This window comes from Canis lupus, chromosome 20, assembly GCF_011100685.1.
Source record: "Canis lupus familiaris isolate Mischka breed German Shepherd chromosome 20, alternate assembly UU_Cfam_GSD_1.0, whole genome shotgun sequence".
In the NCBI taxonomy this organism is placed as follows: domain Eukaryota; kingdom Metazoa; phylum Chordata; class Mammalia; order Carnivora; family Canidae; genus Canis; species Canis lupus.
In genome coordinates this window covers 13,378,426-13,402,034 of record NC_049241.1, presented here as the reverse complement: position 1 = coordinate 13,402,034, position 23,609 = coordinate 13,378,426, and the positions used below count along the sequence as shown (strand labels likewise).

Below are 23,609 nucleotides of genomic sequence, written 5' to 3'. Positions count from 1 at the left end.
CTTTAACAAAACATTTGTTTAATGAAAATACAATGGGCATGGCCTGGGACTATGTGCATAATGGGTAAGAGAGCAGGCTGGAAGATAAACTTTTCAGAATCAGAACCCGGGTCATCTCTTAGCACCAAAATTGGTAATTTGCTTAACTTAACCTCTCTGAGATTCATTTTCCTCATGTATAAAAGATAATACACAAAAAGTATGTGTGAGGATTAAGTGGGATCGTCCATGTAGAGCACTTCAAATAAAGCACATGATGGGACCCTATTATGCTAGGGGCTGCTGTAAGTGTTTTGCTTATATTAATTTGAACAAACACAACAATTAATGTTACACATAATAAATGATAGCTATTATTAGCTATTTTTATTAGGTTGGGTGTATAAAATTACCAATATTTCATCATTTTGACCTGCAAAAGCAACAATTCAGTGGTGTGATCTGATATATTCTATGAACTTAATACACATAAACAATTTGGTCAAATCAGTCTGTTAAATCATAAAATAGGAGAAGTGGGTAAACTATTTGTACAATCAAATCTAAAAATATTACTCCATTAGTAATAATCTCTGCGTGTTATAAGCTGGGCTTTATAGTATATTTGCATCCCTGGTTTCAGGACACAAGCAGGAAAGGCAATTTGGAAGAGCTGAAATTAGGAAAGGAAGAAACCTGAATACTCCACCCCAGCACATTTTTTCTACACTTTTCTGATTCTCCACCCACATCTAACTGCCCACTGTTCACGCTCAAGGCTAACTTTGTCTATTTGGGCAGAGTCGGTGGATGTCTATGGGAAGTGATTTCAGGGAAATTTTGAAAAGATAAGTATCTTAAAATGCCCAAAATCCAAAGCAGAATTTATCATCATCTTGGGGTCAGAAATGATAGTCCCAGAGAATTCCTAACAAATTTGCAAACATATTACCTGAATGAGCTCATGCTTAGCTCATTTAGTACCCACTAAATAGGGTCTCGGCTTAATTAACAGACTGCTGATGGAATAGGTGAGAGAATACATGTGTTGTGATGAGGCAAGTGATGGAAAAGGTTAAAATACACACAGTGGAGCAAGAGAGCAGGAGGCTTGGATTAAAGACTCAGGATGTCTAAGAACTAAAGTGGGGAAGAAAACTAAAAATAAATGATCCTAACATACCTGGTTTAACAGTATCTCCCCACGCTCTCCCTAATCCTCTATACTACGGATCAGTGATAACACCTTCCACACTTCCTGCCCTCCCACTGTGCTCCTATTCTTTGGCTGGTCTAAAATCAGGCTTTCCTCAAACTGAGATTATCTCAAACTGCCTTTTTCTGCCTAATATAAAGTGACTGCTTTCATCTGAGCATCTGCAAAATCAATTTTCCTCACCCTTCACTTTGGAATGCATGTTTAAATATAGCTCCAGTAGCTGTTGTGCTTAACAACATCAGTGAATTGCACTCCAATTTAACTTTTTCAAATAACCATCGATATCTGTAAGGATTCTTAGTCCCATCTTAAATAGAGTCCCTGAGTTGAATAGTCACTTAAAAAAAAAAAAATAAGAAACAAGTATTCTTTGAACTTTAAACAGTTTTAAATGAACTGAATCCTTATTGGGAGTTGTGTTTTGTTTTGTTTTTGTTTTTGTTTTTAATGAACTGAACACAAGCATTAACACAGAAACAGTTGGTTGCTAATCATTAGCTGGTGAAAACTATATTACATGGCTAATGGAAACAGTAGGGGGACATGGGAGAAATAAGAACTGTGTGTTGGCAACAGCATTGTATCTGTAGGTAGCTCCAAGTTACCAAGTAGGCCTGTGTTACTATAAACAATACAGAAGCAAAAGAGTTATTATAACATCTTTTCAGCCTCTTGAGAATTTACCGTATGAGACATTTCAAGCCTGTGAAGGCCAGTAAGGAGTAGCTTTGGCATTACTGAGGAATTCACTGATATAAACCTTGTTGGCATGTTTAGCAGATCAGTGACCAATGATAGCAATAGCAATTCCATACATTTGTATGATTATCTATCAACCTCCTTTAATCTTGACAACAAACCTAAGAAATGGGCATTATAAATGAGGTTCAAAGAGATTGGTAAGGGACCTGCCAAGGTTGCACAGGTAATAAATGATAGAGGTCAAATTTTATTTAATATTACTCAATGAACTTTTATTGACTTCCCTCCCTGTGCAACTCTGTGCTAAGCACTGAGGACACCAGAAAATAAGTCACAGTACCTGCTTTCAGGGAATGAAGAACCTGCTGCAGACAACAGGTGGTTATTCATTCACTCAGCAACTTCCAATTGTTGAGGGTCTTCTATGTGTCTAGTATGATTGGAGTACTGAGAAATGAGCAACGCACAAAAGAGACAAGGTTCCTGCTACCCTGGAGGGTGCATTTTACTAAAGCCAGAAAAGTGAGTTAAAATAAACAACACAAAGGTTACATATTCTATGACTCCAACTATGGGATATTCTGGAAAAGACAAAACTATAGAGAAATTTTTTAAAAATCACTTGTTGCCAGGAGTTTGGAGGAAAATAAGGAAGGGAGGGATGAAAAGAGGATTTTTAGGTCAGTGAAAATATTCTGTATAATACTGTATTGGTGGATATATGACATTACATATATATCAAAACCTATATTGCTGTACAAGACAAACAGTGAACCCTAATGTAAACTAAGAAATTTAGCTAATGTATCAATATTGGTTGAACTGTAACTTGTATACTAATGCAAAACACTAACAGTAAGAGAAACTGGGTGATAGGAGGGAAAAGGGGTATATGGGCCTCTCTGTATTATCTCAATTTCATATAAATCTGAAACTACTCTAAAAAAATAAAGACTATTATTTAAATTAATTAACTAAACAAGGCAATTTATTGAGTGTAACCAAACTCAATAAAATGAAGTGATATCACAGAGCCAAGAGGGTGCTATAATGGATCAAAGAAGGCCTCTCTGAGGAGATGACATTTTAACAGAGGCTTAAAGTGAAAAAAAACTAAACATCATGGCAGCAATTGATTGGTTGGGAGAACCCAGGGAACTTACTTCTCATCCTGAGGCTGGACTTGTATAGCAAGCCATCTCTTTTCACTTAGATTTTACATTTATTCAGAGTGGCTTTGGGGGAAGCTAATGGAGAATACAGGGGAATTCAGAAGCAAGCCACATTTTGGAGCAGCCTTGAAAAAGAAATAAACTGTGTGTGTTTGAGAAACAAATAGAAATCTATGGAATTGAGGGAATCTGGTACAAAATGACAGAGGAACCAGCTATATCATGTAGGTCCTTGACTGGCACAATAAGAAGTTTGGATTTTATTTCACTGAAAGGAAAAGTTAATGGAGGATTTTCAGCTAGAAGTGACAGTATCTGTTTGACTTTTTTTTTTTTTTTTTTTTTTTGGCTGGGTACAGTATACTTTATTGATGGTACATGATAAGGTAAGGTTCCTCAAACCCCTCCCCTTCTTCAGGGGGACTAGGTGGAAATTGTGGAGTATGTTGGAGGATGAGTTACAGCAAGAGAACTCCCCAGCAGGTGAGGGCCTCTCTCTTTCTCTTGATCTAGCTGGAGCTGGTGGTCGAGGGTATCTCACTCCTTGGAGCCCATGTGGATCATAAGGTCTACCACCTGTTGCTATAGTCAAATTCATTGTCATATCAGGAAAGTGGTCATTGACAAAGTGGTCATTGACAGCAATGCCAGCCCCATCATCGAAGGTAGAAGAGTGTCACTGTTAAAGTTACAGGAGACAACCTGGTCCTTAGTGTAGTCCAGGATGCCCTTGACGGGGCCCTCTGATGCCTACTTCACCATCTTCTTGATGTCATCATATTTGGCAGCTTTCTCCAGGTGGCAGGTCGGATTCACAACTGACACATCAGTGGTGGGGACATGGAAGGCCATGCCAGTAAGCTTCCTATTCAGCTCAGGGAAGATCTTATTCACAGCCTTGGACGCTCACAGTAGAAGCAAGGATAATGTTCTGAGCAGCCCCTCAGCCATCATATCACAGCTTTCCAGAGGGGCTGCTCGTGGTGTTCTGAGAGGCCGTGATGGCAGACACTGTGGTCCTGAGTCCCTCCATGAGGCCAAAGCTGTCATGGATGACCTAGGCCAGAGGGGTCAAGCAGTTGGTGGTGCAGGAGGCACTGCTGACAATCTTAAGGGAATTGTCATACTTATGGTTCACATCCATCACAAACATGGGGGCATCAGGAGAAGGGGCAGAGATGATGACCCTCTTTGCCCCATGCTTCAAGTGAGCCCCAGCCTTCTTCATTGTGGTAAAGACTCCAGTGTACTTCACAACATACTCAGCACCAGCATCATTCCATTTGATGTTGGCAGAATCTTGCCCCCGAAAGATGGAGATGGGATTTCCAATGATGATAAGTTTCCCATTCTCAGCCTTGACTATGCCATGGAATTTGCTGTGGGTGGAATCACACTAAAACATGTAGACCATGTAGTTGAGGCCAAAGAAAACAGTCGTTGATGGCCACTTGCTAGAGTTAAAAGCAGCCCTGAGGACCAGGTACCCCAATACAGTCAAATCCATTTACTCTCACCTCCACCATCACATCTTGGGAAAGCGGTTGGCCCTGCACCAGAAGATGTGGCTGTCTGTCAAATGGGGAAGAGCAGAGAGCCTGTTTTACGTTATGAAAGAACTGTGGCCACTGTATGGAAAATGGATTGAAAGAAAGCCAGAGTAAAAGCAGACACACCAGTTTAGAGGTGAGAGAGAAAAGTTTTGGGATATATTTAGGCTACAAAACTAATAGGCTGTTAATTAGATGAACAAGATGAGAACAAGAGGAAAATCAAGGTGATGCCTAGATTTTTGGATGGAGCAGTTGAGTCATTGATGCTGCTATCAGGGCTGGGAAGACCAAGAGATAAAAAGTTTTAGTGGCAACAAGGGTAAAATCAAGAATTCTGTTAAGGTTTGAGATGTGAAAAAAGAATTAAAAATATACTTGTGCTAAGTACCACTAAGATCAGGGTATATTCTAAAAAATGTGAAAACACAGAGTAAGGAGAGACTAAATCTGTGAGAGGAAAGAAGGGCAGCTAAAGTTTCAGAGAGGATGTGAAGTTTAGCTTGTGTATCTAAAAACAATGAAGAAATGGCCAATAGGTGAGAATGACATTTGAGGCAGAAGGAACAGCACATGTGCAAAGGCAGGAGGTACAAAAATACGGTTTGTAGCAAGCTTCATCCACTGCTCCAAAGCTATCTTTGAGGTCAGCCTGAGGTTTCTAAGGCACAGTAAGGTAGTGAGAAAAATATGCAGCAGTAAATACATGACCATGTTAGAGGAGGAGACTGAGATTGAGAAGACAAGGAGAATATTCAATATATAATTAGAAACCCTGAGTTCCAGACCCAACTCTGCCACTAAGAAGTCAGGCAAGCTATTTCACTTCTCTGGGCTTATGTTTCATCAGTAAAGTAAGACCATAAAGGTAAGTTATTCCTAAGGCAATCTTCATTCTGGAAATCTATAAAACTATGGTTAGTAGTCCTCTTGTACTTACATTACAAACACATATTTATACATATATAAATAAAATGTTTATATTTTTATTTATATACACATACAAATATAAATAAATCATCTTCATTTCAAAAAGTATTTGAGACAACCTAAAGAAACACATACTGTTGTATAATAAAGAATTTGTCTCATCTTGGACCCTGGTTTCTAGGAAATAATCTCAAAATCCTTGGAATTTCCTGGGTGATGGCAGTGACTTTGTTATTTACGTATCCCTTGTGTCATATCTGATGTGTACTAAGATAACTCAGGAAAGGGGTTAGTCACTGGAAACACCGAACAAAGGATTAGAGAATTGGGTCTCTGAACCAGCCCAACCTCCAAGGAGGAGAGGGGGCCTAAAAATTAAGTTCAAACATATGGCCAGTGATGCAATTAATCATGCCTATGTCATGAAACTCCAATAAAAACTCTGAACACCGACTCTCAGATAAGTTTCCTGGTTGGTGAGCACATCAATGTGTAGGGCAGGTGATGCACTCTGCTTCCACCCCAGACCTCATCCTAATTGTCTCATCATTTGTCTGGTCCTGATTGATAGACTTTATAACAAACCAATCATAAGTACAGTACTTTCCTAAATTCTGTAAGTCATTATAGCAAATTATCAGACCTGAGACAGTCATAGAAATCCCCAAATTTGTAACCAGTTAGTCAAAAATATGGGTGGTCTGTGGACTTCTGAAACTGTCACTGGCATCAGAAGTGAGAGTAGTTTTTTTGGGAATTACGTCCTTAACTTGTAAAGCCTGTGCTAACTCCATGCAGTTGGCATCAGAATTGCACCATAGCAATGCAATAACAGAAATGAAATAAATATATGTTACAGCCAGGAGAAATAAGGGTACAAAAATTAAAGTGACAAAAATTATTACTCATATCCTAAGAATGAATTCCAAGGCCTATTCATAGGGATTTCAGACTTAGCATGGTATGATACTAAGAAAATGAGTTTAAAGCCACCCTTAGAGGACTCACATCCCTTCTGTACTGTCTATCATCTGAGTGACCACAGGCAAGTCTATGAGCCTCTATTTCTTTATCTGTAAAATGGAGATAAAAATAAAGCCTATATCATGGAATTGTTGTAGAAATTAAGTCAGTCAGTGCATAAAAGGTATTGAAGACAGTATCTGACATATAAGATACACATGATTAGTACAGGTCACTGTCAACACATCAAAGTACAATTGAATGAAACTGATTATTTTCTTTAAAAATATGCAGTCCAGATGTGAAACTATCTAACAGTCTATCACAGCACTGTCCAATTAAACTTCAGCAGTGATCATAATGTTCTATATCTAATGTTGTCCAATACAAAAATAACTAGACACATGTGGCTATTTATCACTTAAAATATGGGCATTTTGACTGAGAAACTGAATTTTTATTTTATTTAACTTTTAACTTATTTAAATAGCCACATGAAACTAGTGGCTGCCATGTATTGTACAACAGAGAAGACAAGGATATATTGGACTGGCCACATGCCCTTCAAGTGCTCTTTCATGAACAATGCTCCTCACAGTCAAACTTTGGGCAAGGACTGGGAAGGTGAGAGTTCAAGTCCGTTTAATTCTAAGTTACAAGTTAAAGCAAGAATCATGTGTTCAATGTGCATCAAAGAAAAAAGTAGGTTTAACATTTTGTTATTAAATCAAGAAGCCTATCAACAATAACCAAACTATGGAAAGAGCCCAGATGTCCATTAACTGATGAATGGATAAAGAAGATGTGCTATCTATACACAATAGAATATTACCCAGCCATCAAAAAGAATGAAATCTTGCCATTTGCAATAACGTGGATGGAGTGAGAGTTATGATGCTAAGTGAAATAAGTTAGAGAAAGACAAGCACTATATGATCAGTAGAATTACTGATTTACTGAATTACTGAATTTACTGATTTACTGATTTTACTGAATTACTATGTAGAATTTAAGAAATAAAACAGATGAACATATGGTGGGGTAGGAGAAAGAAACAAACCATAAGAGACTGTTAGAGAACAAATTGAGGGTTGATGGAGGAGGGTGGGTGGGGGCTGCACTAGATGGATGATTGGTATTAAGGAGGGCAGTTGTTTATGATGAGTACTGGGTGCTGTATGTGATGAATCACTGAATTCTACTTTTTTTTAAAAAGATTTTATTTTGTTTATTTATGTATTTATGTATTTATGTGTTTATTTAATAGGGAGAGAGAGAGCACAAGCAGGGGAGTGGCAGGCAGAGAGAGAGGGAAAAGCAGACTCTGGGCTGAGCAAGGAGCCTGATGCCGGGCTCTATCCCAGGATCCTGGGATCATGACCTAAGCCAAAGGCAGATGAGCCAACCAGGTGCCCCTGAATTCTACTTCTAAAACCAATATCACACTGTGTTAACTAACTAGAATTTAAATAAAAATTTGAAGAAAAATAATCAAATCAAATCAAAATAAAGTCAAGAAGCCTACCCATCAAGTCAGAGCCAGAGAAAAGCCCACTGACTCCACATGGAGATGGGCCAAGGTAATATTTGCAAGAATAAGATTTTCCTCATATAACAATCCAGAGTTCACTACAATTTATATAATAAGAAGAGTCCTCAAAGGTCTACCTACTTTATCAGGTTGTATTGAGAATTAAAAGAGAAAAGATATATAGCAGCTTGGCACATTGCCTTGCACAGCAACTGTTTAATCAATTTTAGTTTTATCATCATCATCAGAATTGTTCTATGTCACAAAATATGTCTGTAATAACTGCAACTTGAAAATTATATAAGGAGTATTAATAATCTCGGCATAGGGCCCTTATAATATTGAATTGCAAAAAGTGTTAATTACTGATGAGCCCTTCAAGATAAGCTAGTAATAAGCAAACAAGTTATTACCAGGCTTTTCGATTTTGACCAATTAAATGCTGCAGAACCTCTGCCAAAACTGATGGCTTGGGTTTTGAAGTAACTAATTTAAAGTAAAGTAATTGTATCCAAAGAGCAATGCCTATAGATGATACTATAAATCTAAGGAGCATCATCAGCATTTAGGCAAAGGCTTATCTGTCTGTTCTCTATAGCAGGGAAGCATGGATTTAACTTATCCAGGAATAATATCAAGTCATTAATATACACATTAAGGAGGAGAATCTAAAACATATTATAATTGTCTCCCTTGAAATTATCTAATCTGTCAAGAAACTGTCTCTAATGATCTGGAATCTGGAAAGTAGTGTTGCAAGTCTCATATAAGTATCAGTAGCCAGGAACCAATTCTTGTACATAAGCCAAAGGCTGATGGAAGGCCAATAAATTCAGCATTTTCACAGTTCCTGAGAAACTTATTCACAAACTGATGAAGCTCTTATAATGTTGGTCAATAAGGCAAGAGCTATGCCTAAAACCCAATACTCCTCAAAAAAGATATTGTCCTGAGAAATCTAGAGTTGCAATTTACCAAAAAGGAAATAGGCTTACCTTTAAATGGAATAATTTAGAGGGAAAAGAATGCATTTTTTATATCACCCTATGTATAATTCTATGTATTTGTTTACTCATAGGTAACAGAAATAACAAATAGACAATGATCTAAGGCCATCATGGAGAGCAGTGCTGAATATTCAAAGGCCAAATGGCCTTTACCTGGTGCTTTATTTAATGAGAAATTATTATTGAGAACCAGACTTAGGTCTTCAATTTCAAGGCAGTTGATGCTGGCAATTTTGCCCAGCATCACTCTTCTATGAACACTAAAAAATAAAGTAAAAATCGTATGATTTTCATCTCTGGTGACTTAGCTACTAAAAGGAAATACTGGCGGCTTCAAAGTATGCTTACACTAGTTCTGGAATTACAGTAAGATTAAAGGGAAATAGTACAATAGCAGAGGATGGCTGAAATTGGTCCCTTTGCATACCACAAACTATACATAATAATTTAAATAAATTGGTTATGCAACAGTAAAAGACACTACAAGATCAAACGGGTATCAATTAGGAATATTTTAGGCTACAAGAAGAAAACATGACTATGTTTTCTTAAAAACTTTATAGACATTTCTTAATGACCTGAGCCAAAGGCAGATGCCTAACCAATTGAGCCACTGAATTCAGGTGCCCCTGAATTCTACTTCTAAAACCAATATCACACTGTGTGTTAACTAACTAGAATTTAAATAAATTAAATTCTTACAATGAACAGAGTAATCTTTAAATTAAATTATGGCATCAAAAAGACTATGAATAACAACCAGTTTAAGTTTTTTTGTTTGTTTGTTTGTTTATATAGGCTTTTTGTGTGGAAAGAGAGAGATGAGGGCACTGGTCAAATGGAAAACATATTCAATAATTGCAGCAGTTAAGATGGTGGCTTAAATATTAGGAACTGATTTTTCCTCTTAAGTCAAGAGGCATGCAGTTGTTGGTTCTGATGTAGTTAGCTCCAGGGCCTCTGAATTCTCTTGATATTTCCCTTATGCACCCAGGTTGCCTGCCTGTTCAGGTCACATTCCAGCCTAAAGAAAATAAAAGGAAGAGGTGGCACCTATTGAAGAGTCCAACTCTAGACTAAAATCCTGTATGTGATCACTCAGGCCTGACTACAGGCATTATAAGACTTTGCTTGATGGGCCTCACAGCTTGAAGCTGCCTTCCCCTTCCCAGACATGGTACATAGCCAATGCACTGTGATTCTCTGAAGAGAGTTACAGCCAAGGATTCGCCCAATCTCCACCCCACCCCACCTGGGCTACCATACTGATCCATATCTGCATACACATATCAGCAGCCTTTGATAAGGCACTTCTGAGGCAAGACTTCATTACCCCGGGGCCTTACTAAAACATTTGCTCCACTCTGGCTCAGTACTTCTCTGCTCTTTATCTTTTCCGCTCTCTCTCTACCAGACCCCTCAGATCCATTAAAAAGTCAAGAACCTTTTATTTCAGGCTTCACAGCAATAAAACATTTCCCTCATTTGTGCTACATCCACATGACCCTTGCCTGGTGCTGCTCCATGAGGGAAAAAAAAAAAGAAAAAGAAACACTAGGGAACTGGTGACACTTTTTCCCTCTTGCTTGCAGTGTCACAATAAATAAATAAAGGTTTGATTGTAACTTTCAGTTTGACTCACATTCCTGACTGACCAACCTTAACACCAAGCAGCTCAACATCTACATCAGGGAAACAAACCTGCCCAGAGACCATACAGCAGATTTCAACCTCTTATTGACCTTCACGGAGATACACATGGCTGTTCTTAGGTGAACAATGTATACAAAGAGAAAGGGGTTGCTCACCCAACCATCAGTGCCTGTTACAATTTAGAAATTAGCTCTGTGAGGAAAATACAGGTTAAGGAGCTCATAAAAGAGATGTGTGCTCTGAGCAAGAAGGAGATGGTTTCATAAAAGATTAAACTGTGCTCTGAAAGAGAAGATTTGTAGATGAGAAGGCATGACAGATGGAATAAATCTAATAAGGAAAGGTTTTAAGGCAGGAAAGCATGCCTGGGACAGAGAAAGGAACATCCTATTCTTCTGAAAAGGAATGAATGGAGAAAGAATTTCTTGATTCAGGAGATAGAACACACTTACTTCCCAAAATGATGAGGAGCATGCCACTCTAATGGGAGAATCTTTAACGTCTAGTGCTGGCAAGTAAACTACGAAATGTCTATTAAAAATATGCTATTGTCTATCCAAACATGTCAATAAGTATTGGTGACAAACAAATCACCTTAATACACACAGATTATACTCTCCAGAGAAAGCAAGTAAAAAGTGCCTTGTGCAACAAAAGGAAGAAAGCACAATTCTGCAACCATCTCTGCTTTTAACTCCCACTGAGATCCACAGGGTATCCATTCATGGATATGAAGCATATGGCCCTGAAAATATAAGCCCCTGTTCTTACAATGAACAGAGTAATCTTTAAATTAAAACATGGCATCAAAAAGCCTCTGAATAACAACCAGTTTAAGTCCACGGTTTCTTTCCATTTATATAGGCTTTTTGTGTGGAAAGAGAGATGAGGGCACTGGTCAAATGGAAAACATATTCAATAATTGCAGCAGATAAGATCAAAGCAATATTTTCTCTATATTCCCTAAGAGGCATGTTTCTCCTGTTCCTTGTTAATTGGCAGTGACGGTCTAAACAAACAGTGGAAATAAAACCAGCAAGTTGGGTTCTTTCATGTCTCTTGTTATACCTCCTATGGAGTAACAGACAGTTGGACACTGAAAAGCTCCAGGACCAAGATCTTTCCTGTTATGTCCAAGTGAGCAACACCAGAAAGAAATCTGTAGTGAAAGCTCTCCTTCAAAATAGTTCCCAATAGTCCCATTTTGAAAGTAGATACTTTTTCTTCCCTGACCCCAATTGGTAATTATATTGCTGCTTATTAATCTATCTGACTGTTCCTGAATATTAAAATGTGGGATTGTATGATCATGCAACTATGCTGGACATGGAAGGAGATAACAAACTGTAAAGTCTTCTAAAACTGTAACCTTCTAAAAGTCAAGAGGACAATGCCTCAAAAAAAAAGGAGACATTTTAATTAATACACTTCCCTGTGGCTTTGCCTTTCTTCTTGTGTGCTCAGCTGGAGTAATCAGAGGAAAACCTGAAGGGAGCTTCCCCAGAAGCCTCACTCAGCCCCTTCCAGCTGAGTCTCACTCTATGTTGGCAACTGTCTCCACTGAGGAAGAGACTTGGCATGATTTGTAATGTACATCTGCTCTGAGGAATAATCCCTCCTGAGAACCACCAGGAAGTAGCCTATTCAAAAAGCCAAAAATTAAAACCCTACTCACTTTAAAAGGAAGAAACGAGCAACAATCACTTAAGAAAGATTCTTCCTAAGCTACTTGCATATGCTACTTGCAACTTCCTCTTTAGAGATTTCCCCTTCTTTAGAAGTTTTTTAAAGTATAATTTATAATACTATAAAATTCACCCATTTGGAACATGCAGATCAGATTAATAAATTCATACACTTCTGTAACTATCATCAGACTCAAGGCTGAGAACACTTTCAGCACCTCCAAAAATTCCCTTGTAACCATTTGCCATAAATAATTCTTACAATGAACAGAGTAATATTTAAATTAAAACATGGCATCAAAAAGGCTCTGAGTAAGAAGCCTTTATTATTTATTATTATTATTATTATTTAATGAATAAAATAATTCATTACTCTGTTCATACTCCCAGCTCTAGGCAACCTGCTTTCTATTTCTATAGTTTTGCCTATTCTCTAAATTTCATATGAATGCAACCATACAACATATATTTTTTGGTTTGTGTGACTTCTTTCACTTACCATGTTTTCAAAGTTAATTCATGTTGTATAAGTAGTTCACTTCTTTTTATTGCTGAGTAGTATTCCATTGTATTAGGTATTTTGTTTATCTAATCCACAGCTGGTGGACATTTGTTTCCAAATACTTAGAGATATTAGAGTAACATGAACATTCAGATAGAAGTCTTTGTGTGGACTTATTTCAATTATCATGGGCAGATACTGTATCTAGAAAATAAATTGCTGGGTCACATGGTTCATATCTGTTCACCTTTTCAAGAAATGGTCAGGCAGTTTTTTAAAGTAGTTGTATCATTTTCCATTTTTATCAGTAAGGTATGAGAGTTCCAGTTTCTTTGTAACCTCAGTAACACTTAGTATTCTCAGTCTTTTTTGATTGCATATGTTCTAATAAGTGTGTAGTGGTTTCTCATTTGGGCTTTAATTTGCATTTCCCTAACGACTAAAAATGTTGAACATCTTTTCATGTGTTTATTTATTATTCATAGATCTTTTTTGGTGATCTATTCAAAATCTTACCCATTTTTTAAATTGGGTTGTATGCCTTCAGAAATAAGAGACTTTTTTCATATTCTGGAAGTCTTTTACCAGATATATAATCTGCAAATATTTACTCCCATTTTTTGGTCTTTTTCTCTTTATTTTATTAATGCCGTCATTTGTAGAATTTTATCTTTTATGTTTGTATTTTGAGTTTTCTAAGAAATCCAAGATCACAATTATTTTCTTCCCTGTTTAATTCTAGAAGTATGATACTTTCAGCTCTGATATTTAGATCTATGATCCATTTTGAGAACTATGTGTATGGTGTAAGTAACAGCTGACACTTGTTTGTTTATTAATTTGCATATGGATACCCAGTTGTTCCAGCACTATTTGTTGGAAAAAACTCATTTATTCCACTAAATTATTTTTTTAAGATTGTATTTATTTATTCATAAGAGACACAGAGAGGCAGAGACATAGGCAGAAGTAGGCTCCCCTCGGGGCCTCAGGACTCCCCTCAGGACCCCAGGATCATGACCTAAGCCAAAGGCAGACATTCAACCACTGAGCCACTCAGGTGCCCTTCCACTAGTTACCTTGCAAGTTTGTCAAAAATGAAGTGACTATAAATAGAAATCTATTTCTGGATCTTTTGTTCTATTCACTGATCTGTAGTTTATAATACCAATATCACAATGTCTGGATTACTGTAGCTTTATAGTAAGCTTTGAAAATTAGATACCATATGTCTTCAACATTGTCCTTCTTTTCAAAATTGTTTTACTTTGCATTTCCATTTAAATTTTAGGATCCATGTGTAAATTTCTATAAAAATACTGCCAGGAATTTCATAGGGATTCTGATGAATCTATAGATCAATTTGAGAAGAATTGCCAATTTAACTAAACTAAGTTTTCTAATCCATGAACATAGTATATCTCTCCACTTACTTAGGTCTTCATTAATTTCTCTCAGTAATGTTTTGTAGTCTTCAGCAGAATTTTTAACTTTTTTGTTGAATCTATGCATAATTATTTTATTTCTTTTTGTTCCATAATTAACAATATTGTTTTTAATTTTTTGATTACTAATTGCTAATAGATAAAAAATAATTGATTTTTGTATAGTGATCTTATACTTTGTTACATTGTCAAACTTGACTATTAATCTAACAGCTTCTTGACAGATTCTTTAAGATGTCCTTCATACAAGTCATATTGTCTGTGAATAAATATAATCCTACTTTTTACCTTCTATATGTCTTTAATTTCTAATTCTCAGCTTATTGCATTGAGTAGAATCTCCAGTGCAATGTTGAATAAAATTGCTAAGAATAGACATTCCTGTCTCCTTTCAAACCTTAGGGACAGAAAGCATTCAAGCTTTTAATATTAAGCATAATGTTAGCTATAGCCCTTTATCAAGATGAGTAAATTCTCATCTATTTTTAATTCGTTGAGAACTTTCACAATAAATGTATGTTGCTTATTTTCAATTTTTTACATATTTTTATTTTATTTTATTTATTTATTCATGAGAGACACAAAGAGAGAGAGAGGCGGAGACACAGGCAGAGGGAGAAGCAGGCTCCATCTGATATGGGACTCGACCCTGGGACTCCAGGATCACGCGCCGGGCCAAAGGCAGGTGCTAAATCACTGGGCCACCCAGGGATCCCTATCCTTTATTCTATTAATAGAGTGTATTGCACAAATTGATTTTTTTAAATTTTTATTTATTTATGATAGTCACAGAGAGAGAGAGAGAGAGAGGCAGAGACATAGGCAGAGGGAGAAGCAGGCTCCATGTACCGGGAGCCCGATGTGGGATTTGATCCTGGGTCTCCAGGATCACGCCCTGGGCCAAAGGCAGGCGCCAAACCGCTGCGCCACCCAGGGATCCCCACAAATTGATTTTTGATTATAAGTCAACCTTATAATGCAAAGAACTTAGAAATCACCACTCTATTCTAATGACAAGCACTAAAATGCTGAAGAAAAAAAAACCCTGAAAGGTAAAAACTCTTCTTAGATTTATCAGAGAAGTGAAGCCACAGGACAAACTGCCACCCCAAAAGTTGGAGAGACAGTGAGGGGGAAACAAAGAATCATGGCTTACTAACGCAGAAATACAAGAAAATTCTGCAGGGACCAGTGATGATATAGGAAAACCTGTACAATAGCTGATAACTGTTGTAAATTCAATATAGACAAATCTGAGAGATTAAAAACTCCAGAGGGACCCAGTCATCATGGGCCCCACATATTATGAATTTTCCCTCCAGAAGTTCCAGGTTCTCACTATGAATATTGGAGAAAAATCACCTATGCTTCTGGCAGGGGGAGAGGAAAAGGAACCATTTTGAAATACAAGTCATTCTGTTCTTATTAACAAAACTTGTCCTCAGGAGAAACAATTTTACCAGAATCTAACCTGCTGAGGATGAACCAGAGTCTCACCTACCCAGGGAAGGATAGTACCAAACTCTAGTTCCTTCTAGCCATCCTGTCCCACCCAAGGAGTGGGCGGGGGGCGGGGGGGGGACACTAAGAAGCTCTGGAGAAGTTCACACTCACAACATACTGAGACCTAATCTGTGGATGGTGAACAATTTCCCTGTCCCCACATCTGATCACTATATTATTAAAACCTTTCTTATCACAGTTCCTTTTACCCAATAGATCATGTCCACTTTCACAAAAAATTAAAAGGCATGTTAAAAGGCAAAAAGCATAGTTTGAATATATTGAAAAAGCACCAAAACCAGAGGTCAGATATAGCAAGAACATTGGGATTATCAGACCAAGATTTTTTTTAACTATGATTAACATACTAAAGGCTTTAATGAAAAAAGGAGGCAAATGCAAGAATAGATGGATAATGAAAGCAAAGAGATGGAAATTCTAAGAAAGAAGAAAAAAAGGAATGCTAAAGATCAAAGAACACTGTAACAGAAATAAATGCTTGACACAGCTGAAAAATCTCTCAGCTTAAAAATAGGACAAAAGAAACCTCCAAAACTGAGCAGCAAAGAGAAAAAAAGACTGGAACAAAACAGAATATCCAAGAACTATAGGGCAACTATAAGAAGTATAACATTCACATAAGGAAATAACTGAAGGAGAAGAAAATATTAAATCAACCTTGCATTCCCTATTATAAACATGATTTAGTCAAGGTGATAATCCTTTTTATATGTTGCTAGACTCAGTTACTAATATTTTGTTAAGGAGCATTGTTTCCATGTTCATAAAAGATATTGGTCCATAGTTTTCTTTTTCTGTGATGTCTTTGGTCTGGCTTTGGTATCAGGGTAACAGTGGCTTTGTGAATTGAGTTGGGAAGAAGTTTTGTTGGATCTATTTTCTGAACGAGTTTGTATAAAATTAGTATTATATTTTCCTTAAATATTTTATAGAATCCCCCAATTAAACCACCTAGACCTGGGCTCTTCTTTGTAGGATATTATTCTTTCAGTTATTCAATTTAGTAAATCTTTATTGGATACCTATGATATGTGCAGTTTTGTAGCTCTCTTTGAGGAAGTACAATTTCCTATTTTTATGGAGTTTACAATCTAATATAAAGAAAAAATTCCACATCACAAGTCAATCATGCCTTAATACATAGCACTATTTGCTATAGATACCATGGTAAAAAAGCATTATACTAAGGCTTGCATTCAAATTCAGCCTCTGTTACTACCAGGTAGTTTGGCCTTAATCACTCAAACATTCTAAGCCACAGTTTCTTCACTGTAAATGCAGAATTACACTAGAAGATCTATAAGATCTGTATTTAAATAATTTGGTCTATGGTGAAAGCACAAAAATTAATTTTACCTCAAATGGTAATGTGAGAAAAACTTTTATTATAACTCATACTAGAGACAAAATGGTATTCTTAATTTATAATGAGATCCTAGGAATAAAGAAGAAATTCACAGTGCAATAGAAAAATAAAAAAATAGATGCCAAAAAAGAAATGCAAATGGTCCTTAAACAATGAAAAGTTGTTCAACATATCACACCAACTGTACACTAAGAACAACCAACTAGAAAATGTAGACTGAAAAATATAAACATTTAATAGCAATAAGACATCAAATATCTTTTAATTCATCTAATAAATTTTGTGTAAGAGTTCTCCATTGAAAACTATAAGACATTGCTCAGAGAAATTAAGGAAGGCTTAAATAATACTTATGGGTTAAAAAAAGGGGAGGTCAATTTCCCCCAAAATTTATCTGTAAGTTCAATGGAATCCCAATTTTCAGCTGGGATTTTCCACACTTATTCTAAAATTTTATGGAAATGCAAAGGAACTAGAAGAGCAAATATAGTATCAAGGAAGAATAAAACTGGTGGATTTATATAACCACATATCACTACTTAGGAAAAAAAACTGCAATAATTAAGGCAATGTGCTCTGTGTACTGATGGAACAGAATAAAGAACCCAGAAATAGACGCAGACATACATGGTCACCAGTTTACAGAAAACACACCACTGAGTTCAGAAAGGAAAAGATGATCCGTCTTTTACTCTGTAAATGGTGCTGGATCATTGGATATGTAATAGAAAAAAAAGATGTATCTTAAAGTATACAATGCACAAAAATTAATTTGAAAAGTGTTATAGACTAAATGTGAAAGATAAAACAATACAGTTTCTGAAAGAAAACATTTAAGAGAACATCTTCATGACCTTGGGATAAGTAAAGACTTCTTAACAGGATATGGAAAACACCAACCTTTAAAAAAAGATTGATAAGTTCATATTAATTAAGACCCTTAGTACTCCAAAAGATAGCATTAAGGGATCCCTGGGTGGCGCAGCGGTTTGGCACCTGCCTTTGGCCCAGGGCGCGATCCTGGAGACCCGGGATCGAATCCCACGTCGGGCTCCCGGTGCATGGAGCCTGCTTCTCCCTCTGCCTGTGTCTCTGCCTCTCTCTCTCTCTCTGTGACTATCATAAATAAATAAAAATTAAAAAAAAAAAGATAGCATTAAGAGAGTGAAGGCAGAATAGAAACCCAAATAAAATGAACAAAAGGTTTGAAACACACTCATAAAAAAAGAATATCCGGGCACTTGGGTGGCTCAGTTGGTTAAGCCTCTGGCTTTTGGTTTTGGCTCAGGTCATGATCTCAGAGTCATGAGACTGAGCCCCACATCAGGCTCCACGCTCAATGTGGAGTCTGTTGGAGACTCTCTGTCTCTCATTCTCCCTCTGCCCCTCTCACTCTTGCCACGTGGCTCTTCTCTCTTTTTCTCTCTCTCTCAATAAATGGATAAATAAGAATGTCCAAAAGATCAGTAACATATGAATAGGTACTCAACATCATTAGTCATCAGAAAAATATAAATTAAAACTACAATTAAATAGCACTACACCTTTACAAGATTGGCTAAAAATTATAAAAACTGATAACACACCAACTCTTAGCAAGGCTATGGAGCAACTCAAACTCTCATAAATTGCTGTAGGCAGTGTAAATTGATACAATCACTTTGGAAAACTAGTGTATCTACTAAAGCTAAATACACCAGCAACTTTAATCTTGGGTTTATCCCCAAAGAAAACATATACATTATATCTTCTGAAACACATACTAAAATTTTTTAGTACGGCTTTATTCATAATAGCCTAAATCTAGAGACATCTAAAATGTCCATCTCCTGGAAAATTAGTATAAATTGTTGTATATTTAATACAAAGAAATATAAAGCAATAAAAAATGAACTAATGTTTACATGCAAGAATATAGACAAATATCTTAGACATGAAGTTTAGGGAGGAAGTCAGACATAATAAAACATACACTATATCAGTTACAAAAAAATAACTACTAATCTGTATGATGGAATTCTGCATGATGGTTAGTATTGAGCAAAGGGGGCAGGAGGGTACTGGAAATGTTTTATATCTTATCTCAGTGATAGTTGCATGGGTTTCCACATATTCAAAAATTCATCAAGATGTAAATTCAATATTTCTATACTTTACTGTATACTTTTTTCTTTCTTTCTTTCTTTCTTTCTTTCTTTCTTTCTTTCTTTCTTTCTTTCTTTCTTTCTTTCTTTCTTTCTTTTAAAGATTTATTTATTTATTCATGAGAGACACAGAGAGAGAGAGGCAGAGACACAGGCAGAGGGAGAAGCAGGCTCCATGCAGGGAGCCTGATGAGGGACTCGATCCTTGGACTGGGGATCACACCCTGAGCCAAAGGCAGGCGCTCAACCACTGAGCCACCCAGGCATCCCTATGTATTTTACTTTAAAAAATGCTAAGGATGTTCAAAATCACTTAAGATAAATGTAAATTAAAACTACCTTGAGGTACCATTTATTGCCTATAAATAGCAAAAAGAAGAAAATCCAAAACTTATTTGATGTGCTCTCTTAGCAAAACTGTGGGGAAACACAGACTAACATTGTTAATGGGAATGCAAAATGCTGCAATCTATATGAAGCACTGACTGCATCTACCTTTTGACAATCTCATTCTGGAACCTGTACCCATATTAAGTGACATATATATAAGGTTAATCTTCATAACCTTGTCTGAAACAGGAAAAAATTTTAAATGGCCCAAGAGTTCAGCAAGAGGGGATTGTTGAAAAAGTATCTTATATCCATGCAATGGAATAGTATATAACTGTCAAAAAAACTGACAGTTTTTTACAAAACTGTCAAAAAAAAAAAAAAAAACCATGTCCTATGTAATACCATGTGCTGTGTAAAATATAGTAAAAAAGTTTTTTTTTTAAGATTTTATTTATTTATTCATAGACACAGAGAGAGAGAAAAGCAGAGACACAGACAAAGGGAGAAGCAGGCTCCACACAGGGAGCCCGATGTGGGACTCAATCCCGGGTCTCCAGGATCACACCCCAGGCTGCAGGCAGCGCCAAACCACTGTGCCACCTGGGCTGCCCTAAAAAAGTATTTTTTTAATTTTAAAAAAAGAAACTGTAAGACTGTAAGAAATATGTAATTACTTTTTTAAAAAAGAGGGAGATGCCTGTGTGCCAAATTCAGAGATCTCCAAGATACATTACTAAATGGAAAATATGGTATAGAACAATGAATACAGAATACAATGTGTTGAATAAAAAGGGAAGAAAATGAAAATATATATTTACATTATCATGTGCATAATAAAACAATAAAAGTACAAACAAGAAACCAATAAAAATTGTTAACCACAGGATGGTGGGGAGAGTAACAAACAAAATATAGATACTGTTTGGAAATGATTTTGACTTTCGAACCATGTAAATTTAACTACTTTTTTTTTAAGATTTTATTTATTTATTCATAAGAGACACACAGAGAGAGGCAGAGATACAGGCAGAGGGAGAAGCAGGCTCCATGCAGGGAGCCCGATGTGGGACTCGATCCCAGGACACCGGGATCACTCCCTGAGCCAAAGGCAGACGCTCAACCGCTGAACCACCAAGGCGTCCCTCTTAACTACTTTTTAAAAAGAACTTGAACTATTTAAAAAGAACGTGAAAAAAAAATGAGGTACATTTAAATGTGGCTACTGAAATTCAGCAGGGAATAAAAAAAGAAGGTTGATATTAGCTGAGAAATGATTTATAGGAGAAACAGAACTTTATACGGTTTTTTGAAAGATGGGTATGGCCTGACTTAACACCTACTTTCACATTTCCAAAGTGGATGAGAACTACACTTTGAAATCTTGTCACCTTAGTCAAAACGTTCTGTTGAATATTGTGTTGCTTGCTGCATTCAGCGTAGTGGTCACTTCTGGGAAATGAAGGAGGGAAACCAGGATGGGGTAGGGAGAATTTCACAAGAGCCTGAACTAAAAATGACAGCATGGAAAGATCTGACAAACCTGGGTGGTGAGGGGAAGAAAAAGTTCAATTGCATTATTTACAATGAAGACACCAGGGGCCTCTGAAAAAAAAGCAATAGATCTATTTAAGACAAAACTTTTCAATGTTTATTCTGGACAAGCAGGGAATAATAAACATGTCTGAAGCCAAAACAAAACAACAACAACAATAAAAAACACAGAAGAGTTTGGCTCATCAAGAAGTCACAAAAAAGGCATCTAAGGATGCTAAGGGGTGAGTGTTCAGAACAGAGCAAAACAGCCTGCACGAGTACCCTGCTGCTAAGAGTGCGGCCAAGACCAGAACATCAAATGTCAGACTTCATGTGAGGGCATCAATTTATAAACAACCAGAAGCCTATTTTTCTTGTAAATTCCTATAGGCAATGAACATGGTTTCCAAATTGAAAACTAGACCAAGTAACCATGAAACCTTCAGAGACAACATTTTGTACATATTTCATGATTTCTTTTTAGGGAAATGCACAAGGTCTAATTACACAAGCTGTTTATTCTCCTCATTAGCCTTTTGGGTTTCAGCATGTGTGGATTTTCTTAAGCTTTTCTCACTATTAAATCAGCCAAATTCATACTCAGAGGAAGTCAGATTCCAGCATGCAGCTCTACAGATCTCCAAGCTACTCAAAACCATGGGGTAATCAAAAACATTCTGTCTGCTGCTATATGACTTTTTTATTTCCTCCTGCAAATGGCTGTAGCAGGATTCAGGTCAACACACATACCCCTACATGTTTAGCCTGTTAACTGCAATTAGTTTCCTGAGTAAGATTCTTTTTGCCATTTGGTAAAGGTGAAGAGAACAGAGGGTGAAGAGAATAGATTCTTAATATAAATGAATATGTAATATTTTATATGATTCAAGTTATTTGCCTTATGGTATTCCAAATTCCAGAGCACTTGCACATATTTGATCCTTATAACTCGTTAAGGAAGCAGGGCATTTTGCATTCCCATTTTACAGATGAGGAAAGCTAAGGTACATGGAAATCAAGTGGCTAGACAAAAAGTTATACAGCTCATAAGTGGCTGGAACCCACACTCATATCTTCTGGCCCTATTCCAGAGTTCTTTCCACTTTGCCCAACGTATAGCAGGCTCAAGCCAAAAAAGTGAACGATAGAAGAATAAATTATAAATTCTTTCCACCCATAAGATGCAAATTCCACACAGTCATGGTTCTCAGTATATCCAGTTCCTAGATGTTTTGGAGATCAATCTTTACCCAAATCTCTCTTTTCCCTCTTTGGCCTGCCGTAAATCTAAATTTTCAACATTAAAGGTCATTCCTCCAGCTAAAAAGCTGGACTTCACCACATTAGCCAATTTTTTTCAGTAATTTTCCTGAGGTATATGCATCAGAAATAAACTGGGAATATATTAAAAATATAGGGGCACCTCAGTGGCTCAGTGGTTGAGCATCTGCCTTTGGCTCAGGTCGTGATCTCGGGGTCCTAGGAGGGGGAGCATGCTTCTCCCTCTACCTATGTCTCTGCCTGTCTCTCTGTGTCTCTCACGAATAAAGAATAAAGAAATAAAGAAATAATCTTAAAAAATTAAATAAATAAATTCCTGTGCATCATCCTAGATCCATGGAATGGTATTCTATTGGGAGTTGGGGGGGGGGGTTGTTCAGGAGTGAGCATTTTTAACAAGCTCTTCCCATGTACTGTTAATAGTTTTAAAGTTAAGAACCACTGCTCTCAGCAATGAAAAGCCCAAGATGTTTTGAGCCAAAGACTAGAATTATCAAAAGATTATTTTTAAAAAACATAACTAGGGATGCCCAGGTGGCTCAGTGGTTGAGCATCTGCCTTTGGCTCAGGGGTGATCCAGGGGTCCTGGGATCGTGTCCCACATCAGGCTCCCTGCATGGAGCCTGCTTCTCCCTCTGCCTGTGTCTCTGCCTCTCTCTCTCTGTCTCTCATGAATAAATAAATAAAATCTTTTAAAAAAATAAAAATAAACAAACAAACAAACATAACTGGAGGCAATTTTTAACATGTGCTGGAAGAAACAGACTGGAGAGCTGGTCTGACATTATAGCAGTAGCACAACCTGAGAAGCAGGATGGGTAAGAAGGATAAATATGGGAATAGAAAGAGAAACTGTAAAGGGTATTATGCAAGTCACTATAATTTCCTCCCTTTGTCTTCTACAAAAAGTCTATACTTACTGCATATTATTTCTTTCATTTTACCGAAGCTCCATTACCCATTACTAAGAGGCCAAGTTGATTTCTGTGAGCATATTTCATGGGTGCTATAGTTCAGCTCCTCTCCCTGCATGTGTGCTATGCTTCATAGAAGGGGATTTAGCTACCATTCATGCAAGATGGTTTAATTA

General features: G+C 36.9%; 1 long non-coding RNA gene across 1 annotated transcript in view; it reads right to left on the bottom strand.

Moving 5' to 3' along the window:
* Window positions 1-381: 381 nt before the first annotated feature.
* The window catches only part of LOC102152638, a 108,113-nt gene continuing 84,885 nt past the window's right edge, over window positions 382-23,609 (bottom strand). Inside the window, exon 5 of the long non-coding RNA XR_005374675.1 lies at window positions 382-4,644. This is a non-coding gene — a long non-coding RNA (uncharacterized LOC102152638). The remainder of the gene's footprint in view (window positions 4,645-23,609) is intronic.